The 12,361-nt window shown below is 45.1% G+C and overlaps 1 protein-coding gene across 1 annotated transcript in view; it reads left to right on the top strand.

The window, feature by feature from the left end:
• The window catches only part of GAB2 (GRB2 associated binding protein 2), a 147,320-nt gene that overhangs the window by 27,223 nt on the left and 107,736 nt on the right, over positions 1-12,361 (top strand). The gene's annotated exons all lie outside the window — the stretch shown is intronic.

Raw genomic sequence — 12,361 nt, 5'->3', positions numbered from 1 at the left:
TTTTCTTTTTTGCAGAAAGGCTCATTCTTTGTCGGTATCATCTTAATATTTACAACCAGAGGAAGGTTTCGTTTTTGGAGTAATAAATTTACAGAGTAGCTTTTGTGGTCATATCAAAAATTACTGATTTGGTTATACTGTTAGAAATACATAGACATGGGAAAACCGAAGCAGGGAAGTAGGGAAGTTCGGGCGTGAAATTGTGCAGGGTAAATAAGAAGATAAAAAAGGTTGAATGTTAAAATTTAAGTTTTATTTAATTTTGTTTTGTTTTTGAAAATCAATAAAAAAGTAACAAAACAAAAAAAGAAATACATAGACAGATAATTATGAAATTATTGTGAGGATTAATAAGTTAACTGTTTATATTTGGACAACTTTTCTGCTGTACTTTATTGGAAAGAGAAAAATAACCATTTCCTTCATAACAATTTATACAATTTATTTAACTAAAACAGTAATGTTATAGCATATGTATCCATGCTTGTTAACTGATGTGGTTAAACAATTAAAAAAACAAACAGGCTGAGTTTTAGCACACCTGAAAAACTTAAAAACAAATCCTTATTTCCTGATGAATAGCCCTTGGACTATCATGTAAATTAAGTAGAAAACTATCTTTAGAAAGATTTTTCCTCCAAAAGTATTTTATTTAAAAAATCCAATTTAAATTTAAAAAATCCAATTTGAATTTTTAAAAATCCAATTTATTTATTTTATTATTATGATTTTTTTAAACACAACATTGATTTTTATCCACCCTGGAAAGCAGAGCAGGGAAGCAGGCTCCACTCGCACTTAATCCTCTAAAAAAGCTGCTTGGTTGGACACCTAATTTTATAAATATATATATTCATGGGGAAGTTATTTGAGTGGGTGCGCCGTCTCTCAAAACATGGCTATTGGCTATTGGAAAACCCAGTCGCTCAGCCTGTCTTGTATTCTCTTTTTTCCGGAAGTCGCCTGGATTGGCCATTATCATCATATATGTGTGTGTTCGGCAACTCCCTGTCTGGAAATGTTGAGTTGCAACTGCGAACACGTCACTGGAAAAGGATGCTATGGAAAAGGCTTCGGTCAACAAGATGTTGGTTAGACGAGCACTCCTTGACTGCTCTGTATATTTTGAAAGTCTGGTCTGCCCATCCGTGCTCCTAGAATACAGGCTCCCAAGATCCAAAATAGGATCTAGTGTCCCTGAAAGGTGCAGAGAAACATACCAGGAATTTATTTTGGGTGCTCTGCCTGCTCCAAGATGGGGGAACATCCACAGAACATTAGAAGAAGAGTTTGGATTTGATATCCCGCTTTATCACTACCCGAAGGAGTCTCAAAGCGGCTAACATTCTCCTTTCCCTTCCTCCCCCACAACAAACACTCTGTGAGGTGAGTGGGGCTGAGAGACTTCAAGGAAGTGTGGCTAGCCCAAGGTCACCCAGCAGCTGCATGTGGAGGAGCGGGGAAGCGAACCCGGTTCACCAGATTACAAGTCCACTGCTCTTAACCACTACACCACAAAGGCAGTGTGGACCCAAGCAGACCTCCTTTCGGAAGGTGTTCTGCTACGTCGGTGCCACAGCTGATAAGGCCCTGTCAAATGTAACACACCTCCACTAGCAGCACCAAATGCAGCCTTTGATGTACATCTCAAATCTTTCAGATGCTTTCAGTATCACAGGAGGCGGTTCTTAAGCTATCTCCGTCACAGGCCATTTAAGGTCAAAACCACCACTGGGTCCCGAAACAAGCTGGAAACCAGCAAAGATCAAACATTGGCAGAGTTATGTGCTCCAGACTGCAGGCTCCAGTTAACAACCGCATTTTGGACTCACTGTACTTTTCAAATCGCCTTCAGAGCAGACCCACCTGGAGTATGCAGTATTCTAATGCAATAATAATACATTTTTATTTATACCCCACCCTTCCTGGTTTAAAAAACGGGCTCAGGGTGGCTAACAGCAAATATAAAACATTGATTAAAATGCGACTTAAAAGCAGCATAAAACAGCATAGAATACAACATAAAATGCAGCATCAGTATCAATGAAATTCAAAAATTCAGGGGTCACTTTTTTGGGGGGGGTGGAACCCCAGTCAGTAGACATTGAATGATCACCAGGGCTACCTGGCCAAGTTGGTCCTACTAGGGCCAGCAAGGAGGTGTGTGAATAAAAATTTAAATGTGGGGTCCCAGAAAGGGTTTCTTCATAGAAGAGGAAAGGGAAAAGGGAACAGAGGATCAGGCTAATTCAAATTGAAGGCCAGGCGGAATAGCTCTGTCTTACAGGCCCTGCGGAAGGAGATCAAGTCTTGCAGGGCCCTCGTCTCGTGGGACAGAGCATTCCACCAGGTCGGAGCAGTCACTGAAAAGGCCCTGGCGGAGGATAGTCTGGCTTCCTTAGGGCCTGGGACCTTTGAGCTATTATTATTCATGGACCTTAGGGTCCTCTGTGGGACATACAAGAAGAGGCGGTCCCTTAAATGTAGAAACGGCAAGGGCAAGAGTGAACATTATTATATACAGATTAAAAGGACACTATTGCAGATTTTTTAAATCATGAAATGAAAGGCTGTGGAAGCAAGTGCTAAGGGTATGGGCTTTATGATGCTGAAAGATGGACATGCCTATAAGAAGGGAGGACCAGGAATGGATTATTGAACAGGCTAAAGACCCTGCGAACCTGGTTCACCAGATTACGAATCTACTGCTCTTAACCACTACACCACACTGGCTCTCACTTAAAGCTATAAAGTCCAACTTCAGGTTTCTGAACTTGAAATTTAGATCGTAGTGATTAGTTGGGCACAGTCTCCCAGGACATCTTAGTAGGCTTTGGGTGTCAAGATAGTAGGCTTCGATGGGGTCTAGGCAAATGCCGGATGTGTGGGTTAAATCACAGAGCCTAGGACTTGCCGATCAGAAGGTCTGCGGTTTAAATCCCCGTGACGGGGTGAGCTCCCATTGTTCGGTCCCTGCTCCTGCCAACCTAGCAGTTCAAAAGCACGTCAAAGTGCAAGTAGATAAATAGGTACCACTCCGGTGGGAAGGTAAACGGCGTTTCCGTGCGCTGCTCTGGTTCGCCAGAAGCAGCTTAGTCATGCTGGCCACATGACCCGGAACTGTACGCCGTCTCCCAGTAAAGCGAGATGAGCGCCACAACCCCAGAGTCGTCCACGATTGGACCTAATGGTCAGGGGTCCCTTTACCTAGGCAACCGCCAGCCACTGCATGGGTCAGTTCGGTTTCGGTCTTGGAATCCAGAAGGAGCAGAATTTATTCTGGTGCTGAGCGAATATTTCTTCAAGATCTTTCTGCTGCTGAAATTTCACTTGGTGGAAATGCAAAAGACGGGGAAGGCTGCCTAGCCCCCTTCTTCAGTTCCTCTTCTAAAGTTGGGCAGAGCCAGATGTTGAAAAAAAATGATTTAATTTTTTGTGAACCATCCTGTGTCCTTTGGATGAAGGGTGATGTGCAGATTTAATAAATAACAACAACAACAGCATCCAGCTCTCCACCTGCCGTTGGACTACAGCCCTCAACCTCTGGAGGGCCGCAGGATCCCCATCCTTGTGTTAGATGAAGTCAACCAAGGACTTGGAAGTCATCTCTTGCTCATTCTCTTCCTTCTAGGCAGAAAGCTGTTTCAGCAAGCCCCTGCTAAACCTGGCATCGTGACCTCACCAGCATCTCGACTGCTTTCTAAGAACGAGAAGTAATCTAGTTTCCAAGCAACCTCCTATCTCCTTTCTCCGCAGGGGGGAGAGAGAGATGTTGACAGCAGCATGTCAGAGCAGGTTCCCGTATTATTAATTCATTTCAGCCTTGCAAAGTAGGGGGGGGGGATTTGCCAGTCGTAGAATTGCAGAGTTGAAAGGGGCCTCAAGGAGCAATCTAGTCCAACCCCCCCACAATGCGGGAATCTCAACTATAGCATCCAATTTCTGCCTAAAAAACTTCCAAGGAAAGAGAGTCCATCACCTCCTGAAGGAGACTGTTCATAAGGGAGCTGTTTCCAGAGGAAGTCCAGCACTGAGGGCCTTCTGGCGGTTCCCTCGCTGCGAGAAGCCAAGTTACAGGGAACCAGGCAGAGGGCCTTCTCGGTGGTGGCACCCGCCCTGTGGAACGCCCTCCCAGCAGATGTCAAAGAGAACAGCAACTACCAGACTTTTAGAAGACATCTGAAGGCAGCCCTGTTTAGGGAAGCTTTTAATGTCTGATGTATTACAGTATTTTAATATTTTTTTGGAAGCCGCCCAGAGTGGCTGGGGAAGCCCAGCCAAATGGGCGGAGTATAAATAATAAATAATAATAATTATTATTATTTATTGACAGAGAGAGATTTTTGGTTTTACCTGTGTTGCCCTCCTTCCAGTCATAGGCACTTTTATCAGGGAATTGCTTAATGGATTGTTTGACTTGACCTCTTAGTATGCAGTACGTTTCCGAGCACAATTCAAAGCGTTGGTTCTGACCTTGAAAACCCTAAACAGCCTCGGTCCTGTATACCTGACGGAGTGTCTCCATCTCCATTGTTCATCCCAGACACTGAGGTCCAGCTCCGAGGGCCTTCTGGCGGTTCCCTCATTGCGAAAAGTGAAGCTACAGGGAACCAGGCAAAGGGCCTTCTCGGTGGTGGCGCCTGCCCTGTGGAACGCCCTCCCAGCAGATGTCAAGAAAATAAACAGCTATTTTACTTTTAAAAGACAACTGAAGGCGGCCCTGTTTAGGGAAGTTTTTAATGTCTGATCTGACGCTGTATTGTTTTTAATATTCGGTTGGGAGTCGCCCAGAGTAGCTGGGGAAACCCAGCCAGATGGGTGGGGTATAAATAATGAATTATTATTATTATTATTATTCCTTTAATGTTTAGATATGTTACAGTCCATTTGACTTCCAAAACCAAAGCACGGCTTCCAATTGGCTGCAGGAAGCTCCTGCAAGCCAATCGGAAGCCGCACCGGATGTTTGGCTTCCGAAAATCATTCGAAAACCAGAACGCTCACTCCTAGGTTTTGATTGTTCTGGAGCTGATTTGTTCAGGAGCCAAGGCATTTGAGATACAAGGTGCGGCTGTATTTGAACTGTGCATTGCTGACTATTTTTTTCAGCATTACATTGCAGTGAGACTGTAAGCCCACAACTTAATGCGCATGTAACTTGCGCATATCAGGCCCAGTATACCTGAAGGAGCGTCTCCACCCCCATCGTTCTGCCCGGACACTGAGGTCCAGAGCCGAGGGCCTTCTGGCGGTTCCCTCACTGCGAGAAGTCAAGTTACAGGGAACCAGGCAGAGGGCCTTCTTGGTAGTGGCACCCGCCGTGTGGAACGCCCTCCCACCGGATGTCAAAGAGAAGAATAACTACCAGACTTTTAGAAGACATATGAAGGCAGCCCTGTTTAGGGAAGCTTTTAATGTTTAACAGACTACTGTCTGGAAACCCAGCCAGATGGGTGGACTATAAATAATAAATTATTATTATTATTATTATTATTATTATTATTATTATTATTATTGTTATTGTTATTATTAGCCTTAAGAGCATGGCAAAAAAATAAATACAATAAGAAAGGGGACAGACATACAGGGGGAAAGGCTATAGCAGTCCCACCCGCCACTGAACCCAGTGTGTTTTGACCATTCACAATGCTGACTTCAGGTGCGATCCCCAGAATGTAGCCGCTTGCATAAGTTGTGGGCTTACTGTTAATGTTTTACAGACTGCTGTATTTTAATGGTTGGGGAAACCCAGCCAGATGGGCAGGGTATAAACAATAAATTATTAATAATAATAATAATAATAATAATAATAATAATAATAATAATTGCCTTACTTTGTTACTGCTTTGATCAGGGATTTACTTGTAGAAAATGTGATATGTAAGTAAATTGACCATGACTTAAAAGAAAAACCCAAAATGCACAGAGCCAACTGGGAAGGCTCTGGACCTCAGACTTCATAGATGTGGCTTCATAGATGTTCCTCCTAGCAATAAAACCGTTATCGCATTTGCAAAGCCAAGCGGCGTCCTGTGTGGTTTCAAATTAGATTGGGGGGGGGACTGCATGTTGAGATTGCTGCATTTTCAGGGGGTTGGGCTGGATGACCCTCGGAGGTCCCTTCCTACTCTACGATTCTATGTGCCCGTCGATCATTTGTGCAAGAGGGTCCAAGCGCTCTCCAAAAGCTTTGAACACTTTGCTCCAAACTGTGCTCCCCAGAGTGCATTTCTTGTTTCCCCCTTTATCGCTTTGAGCCTGTTATCCCAGGTCGCTCCCTGATGAGCTGTTTCTTGGGCATTCATCCGGATCTGAATTAGATATCAAAAACACAACAACAATGAGTCAAAGTCATTGACTATCTGTTGAGCACGTGCTTGATTTGCTTGCAGGGAAGCTAGAACAACATTGTTACACCATGCAAATGTTAACCCAGTGCATAATAATAATAATAATAATAATAATAATAATAATAATAATAATTTATACCCCAGCCACTCTGGGCAGCTTCCAACAAAATATTAAAATACAGTATTGCATCAAACATTAAAAGCTTACCTAAACAGGGCTGCCTTCAGCCCTGTTGTTGTTGTTGTTGTTGTTGTTAATAATAATAATAATACAGGGGTACCTTGGGTTACAGGTTACAGACACTTCAGGTTACAGACTCCGCTAACCCAGAAATAGTACCTCAGGTTAAGAACTTTGCTTCAGGATGAGAACACAAATCATGCTCCGGTGGCGTGGCAGCAGCGGGAGGCCCCATTAGCTAAAGTGGTACCTCAGGTTAAGAACAGTTTCAGGTTAAGAACGGACCTCCAGAACGAATGTTGGCCTTTCCCCCTCTCCTTTATTACACACAAGTCTGATTTGCAGGGGAGGGGGCAATGGGTTCATTGCACAAGAGCAAAGATCAACTTTGCATTCTGAATTGTATGCAAATGAAACACCACCACCCCCCCGACAATGGCTGCAGTTCGGAAAGTTGTCCCCCTCCCCCCCCCCCAGGTTGCTGTGTCCCCACTTGCTCCCAACCACTTTTCATTTCCATGTCATTCCCCCCCCCCCCTTAATCACTGGCAAAGAAAAACGGCGTGTGTGTGGTTTCATTTATTAGAGTGGTTATCCAAGTTAAATTATGAATTCGGGGTGGGGAGGGGGGAGAGAGGGTACGAGCCACGAAGAACAGGTCCTTTCTGTGGACAGAGTTCATTCGTGAGCCTCTGTTTCCTTGGGGAATGATTGCAGCCAGTTAGCTAATTGGTTTTGGGAGGTGGCCTGTCCGTGCTTTGCAGAGGAAATGTCTGTTTTACAGTTTACTATAAAGAGGATGGATAGATAGACAAACAGACAGATTTGGGGAGAAGGTTATTATGATGGCTGAAAGCACCCCTCACCCCCATGCCATTACAACTTCAGTGTAGAACATCAGTAATAATTGCAAATGGGAAATCCATTATAGCGTCTGCAGGGGGAAGAAGCAGTGAAAACATTGGTAGAATATACTCAGATGGTGTCCGTTTCTCACTTAACCGCTTGCCTAGTGCCCTGTGCACAGTGAACAGTTTTTAAATGGGTAAGTGAAAGTGGGTTTATGTCCTTAAATGGTCTGTTGTTGTTGTTGTTGTTTCAAAAAAGTTGTCACGCATGATGACTTTGGGAATCACGCAATTCGTTATGCATCTCAGAAAATTGCCACAGAGAACACAGAGTACAAATGGGAGGGGGGGTAAATCCAAATAATAAATTCAAAACGACAGCCAAAGTACCAGCAGTTTCAAAACTCAGAGTTCTGACGGTTGATAATACAATTCCTGGGGCCAGACTATAAATCAGCTTTGCACTAGCCTTCCAGAGATTTTGGACTACAACTCCCATCAGGCATTGCCAGCATAGCCATATACAGTGGAACCTCGGGTTGCGAACGTGATCCGTGCAGGAGGCACATTCGCCACCCGCAGCACCGCGTCTACACATGCGCACGTCGCAATTCAGCACTTCTGCGCATGCGCAAAGTGTGACTTAGTGCGCATGCGCGAGTGCCGAAACCCTGAAGTAACCCCTTCCAGTACTTCCGAGTTCGCAACCAGAAATCACGTAACCTGAAGCATCTGTAACCCGAGGTACCACTGTATGTGAAAATACGCATTTTTGTGGGAGAAATTGCTTGCTTGTTAGGAAATCAGCACTAAAACGCTGGTGGGTTTTCATGAGGATTTTTCTTCATTTATTGAGCACGTGAAAAAATGTGATGAGCTGGAAGACAAGGAAGCCGAAATGGGCAAATTCACCCAACCCTTCACCAGAAAGCCTATTTTCCTTGGTCTCATTTTGTGATTTATTGATTTGGTGCTGCGCACAACACAGACTCATCTTGGTTCAAGGCTGACCGCCAAATCTCCCTCAGCAAAATGGGACAACCCCATTCGCAATATAGGCAGAGGATGTATATAATCGCCTTCCCGCCCTCTCCTGCTCGATGCAAGTTCCCTCAGCCAGGAAACATAAAATTCCCTTTCTATAGGAAACATTTCCTCTTCCTGCCAGGATGTTTGCCTTTATAGCTGCTGCCTTGTGTTTTCCACAACCTTGTGGGGAAAGAGGGAGCCGATAAAAGGGGTTTCGTCCCTCACACATTGCAGGCGTCAGCTGATGGGGGTCCCCCACTTTTTCAGGGAACTGAACAGACTGGGTCATGGGGGCAAGAATCAAGATTGCCACCCCACTCAACCGCAATGTAGGGAAATCTGTGTGCTTGCTGACGTCTTAATCCTTATAGTTAAAGTGGCACATAGAAAGCTCCCAAGCCATCAGTTTGATGTCCATTAGTATTCGTTTTGATTTTCTGTATTCCGCTTGTTAAAAACGAAACCATAACCGCTTGCAGAACACCCTCAAGTGGAACCTGAAACAACCATAGTAGTTTATAAGGGTTTACTAACTCTTCTTCTTTGGCAATCCCTCGTAGCCGAGTAAGGTTGTCTTCCATAAACACGGTTTTAACAATGAGTCCATAAGTGGCTGTGGAGGCCAATTCTGAATCCACACATCCTTCCATAGTGGGGACACAGGTTTCCGGGCAGGAGTTGATCACGGTGAGGGTTTGCCAAGTGTGCCTTCCTCTTAGCGCGTTTCTCCCTTGCATCCTGCGTTAGAGCATCATCAAAGCCCATAACATCTTTGGTAAAGGCTCTTCTCCAACTGGAGCGCTCGCAGGCGAGTGTTTCCCAATTGTTGGTGTTCATACTACATTTTTTAAAAGATTTGCCTTGAGACAGTCTTTGAACCTCTTTTGTTGACCACCAGCATTACGTTTCCCATTTTTAAGTTCAGAATAGAGTAGTTGCTTTGGAAAATGATAATCAGGCATCCGCACAACATGGCCGGTCCAACGAAGTTGATGTTGAAGAATCATTGCTTCGACACTGGTGATCTTTGCTTCTTCCAGTACACTGGTATTAATTCGCCTGTCTTCCCAAATGATGTGTAAAAATTTTCGGAGAGATTGTCGATGGCCACAAAGAGTAATTTAGTACAGTGGTGCCCCGCAAGACGAATGCCTCGCAAGACGGAAAACCCGCTAGACGAAAGCGTTTTCCGTTTTTGAGCTGCTCCGCAAGACGGATTTCCCTATGGGCTTGCTTCGCAAGACGAAAACGTCTTGCGAGTCTTGCCATTTTTTTCCGCTCCCCCCCTTTTTCTAAGCTGCTAAGCCGCTAATAGCCTTTTAGCCGCTAAGCCTTTAATAGCCGCTAAACCGCTAATAGCGCTAAGCCGCTAATAGGGTTGCTTCGCAAGACAATAAAACCGCTAGACGAAGAGACTCGCGGAACGGATTAATTTCGTCTTGCGAGGCACCACTGTACAGTGTTCCATTGCCAAATAGAAATTAACCATGAACCGCTTCTGTCGCTGCTGCTCTCTAAAGTATCCCCTCCTCTCTTCCAGGGATTTAAGGGTGTGGAAAGTGGTGTTTTACGGAGTCAGGTCATTGGTCCCATGTATTGCAGTATTGTCCACCAGCATTTCCAGGGTTCCTCTCTCAGTCCTACCTAGAAATGGCGGGATTAGAACCTGAGACCTTGTTCATGCAAAGCAGATCCTCTACCCACTGGCCTACAGCCTTTCCTCCACCTACAATCCCTTTGATCCTGTCATCCGACCTCCCTGCAAACTGGAGAAGGGGGAGAAATTCGATTGTAGGGGTGAAGCTACAAAATTTGCACTTTATGGGTCTGAAAACACAACCCCAACCTTTAAATGTCGCACTTCTCTGGGCCGTGCTGTTCTCCAGCCAAGTAATTTGTACAAAAATGCATATTTAAGTGAAAACAGCATATAAAAAACTGCATTGCATCTGGGGGAATCGTTTTGCAAAAAATGGGTGTGTTTGGCAGATGTGCATGTAAGAATGTGCGAATTCGGAGAAATTTGCACTCGGATGCTGAGGAATTTTATCACAATTCGATGTGGGAATGTGTGTTGGGGGTGCAATTTAAGACTAGAAAAATCAGAAATGGAGAGGAATATACAGAGATCCACCCGTCGTAGAATCACAGAATTGTAGAGTTGGAAAGATCCCCACTGCTCACCTAGGTCAGGCTTCCTCAACTTCGGCCCTCCAGATGTTTTTGGTCTACAACTCCCATCATCCCTAGCTAGCAGGACCAGTGGTCAGGGATGATGGGAATTGTAGTCTCAAAACATCTGGAGGGCCGAGGTTGAGGAAGCCTGATCTAGATCAACTCCCTGCAATGTGAGAATCTCAACTAAATAATCCTAGACAGGTGGCCATCCCTACTGCAGACTTGGTGCAAACAAATCAGGATGAATACTCAACAAACAGGTCATCTGGAAGCAACCTCATTTCCTCTTTTTTTTCCCTTTTTTAAAACACCTGGTGAGTTGAAAGGTTCAAAGAGCCATCTGCTTCTGGCTTGGTGTGAGTGGCAATGAGCAAGGCATTGCTTAATTCATAACTGAAAATGAGTCACCTGGTGCAGTTCATCAACAATACTCCCTGGAAAGGCAGTAGCTGGGGACGAGAGATGGAATGTGCGTAGAAAAGATGTTCTCTGCAAGATTTGTGGTAAGAAGGACTCTTCCTTCATCCACCCGCCTCTTGCTAGACTTCCCAACGCTCTCCAGTTGTGGGGCATCATCCTTAAAGAGAGGGACAAAGAGATGAAATTTGGGAGTGGAAAGGAGAAAACGTAACAAGGAAGAATCCAGGGAAATAGTCCTGGATGGTATTTGTGTGTTTGTTTAAGTGTCTAAGAAAAGATTTCCTGCAAGCCCTGAAGAAGGAGGAAAAGCTTTGCCTAAATATAAACCGGTTATTCTGTGCAAGTGTTAGATGGTTTCTGTGGAAAAGAGTCTGGTTTGACAGCCAGTTGCCTGGGGTCTGCGCTCGAAGGCAGTCCCCACGCAGCCTCCCTTTGCTGCAATAGTATGAGATGGATCGATCCAGAAATAAGCAGGCTTTTCCTTCTGCTTTGTTTCCAAGTCTCCATTTATTGAATGGGGGTAGATACCTGTCAAAAGATGTGAGAGGCGAGATAAATTGGAGTTCTGTGACTGTGTTTGGTCATAGCGCTAAACTAGGATTTAGCATTAGGTAAAGGTAAAGGGACCCCTGACCATTAGGTCCAGTCGTGACCGACTCTGGGGTTGCGGCGCTCATCTCGCTTTATTGGCCGAGGGAGCCGGCGTACAGCTTCCGGGTCATGTGGCCAGCATGACGAAGCCGCTTCTGGCGAACCAGAGCAGTGCACGGAAACGCCATTTACCTTCCTGCTGGAGCGGTACCTATTTATCTACTTGCACTTTGAGGTGCTTTCGAACTGCTAGGTTGGTGGGAGAAGGGACTGAGCAACGGGAGCTCACCCTGTCACGGGGATTCAAACCACCATACTTCTGATCGGCAAGTCCTAGGCTCTGTGGTTTAACCCACAGCGCCACCCACGTCACGATTGCACGATGCTAAATCATAGTCTCCTCTCCTTCTCCTCCTCCTCCTCGGGTGAAGCTATGAGGAAGAGATTGGAAGCGTTCCCGTTTCCCCCCTTAACCACAGCTTAGCGTTATATCTGAACCCAGACAAGCAGTTGTTCGTCTTAACTGCGGTTCATGGAAGTAAGCCAGCGTCAAACTGTGGTTTTGCAAAGTTGGGTTGTTACAGTAAACAGTGGTCAGTCACAGTTTAAGGTTGAGGTGTAACATTAAACCGCAGCGAAGTGAAAGCGGAACTGAAAGAGTCCTGTCACCTTGATGTGGTCTTGACAGAGAGGGAGAAGGAGACACAGAACCTCACGGGTTTTGTACGAAACATCGCAGCAAAGACCTGTGGTCCTCCAGATGT

This window comes from Podarcis vaucheri, assembly GCF_965113315.1.
Source record: "Podarcis vaucheri genome assembly, chromosome: 4".
NCBI classification, from domain to species: Eukaryota; Metazoa; Chordata; class Lepidosauria; order Squamata; family Lacertidae; genus Podarcis; species Podarcis vaucheri.
The sequence above is the reverse complement of the archived record's forward strand: the minus strand, read 5'-3'. Positions and strand labels throughout refer to the sequence as shown.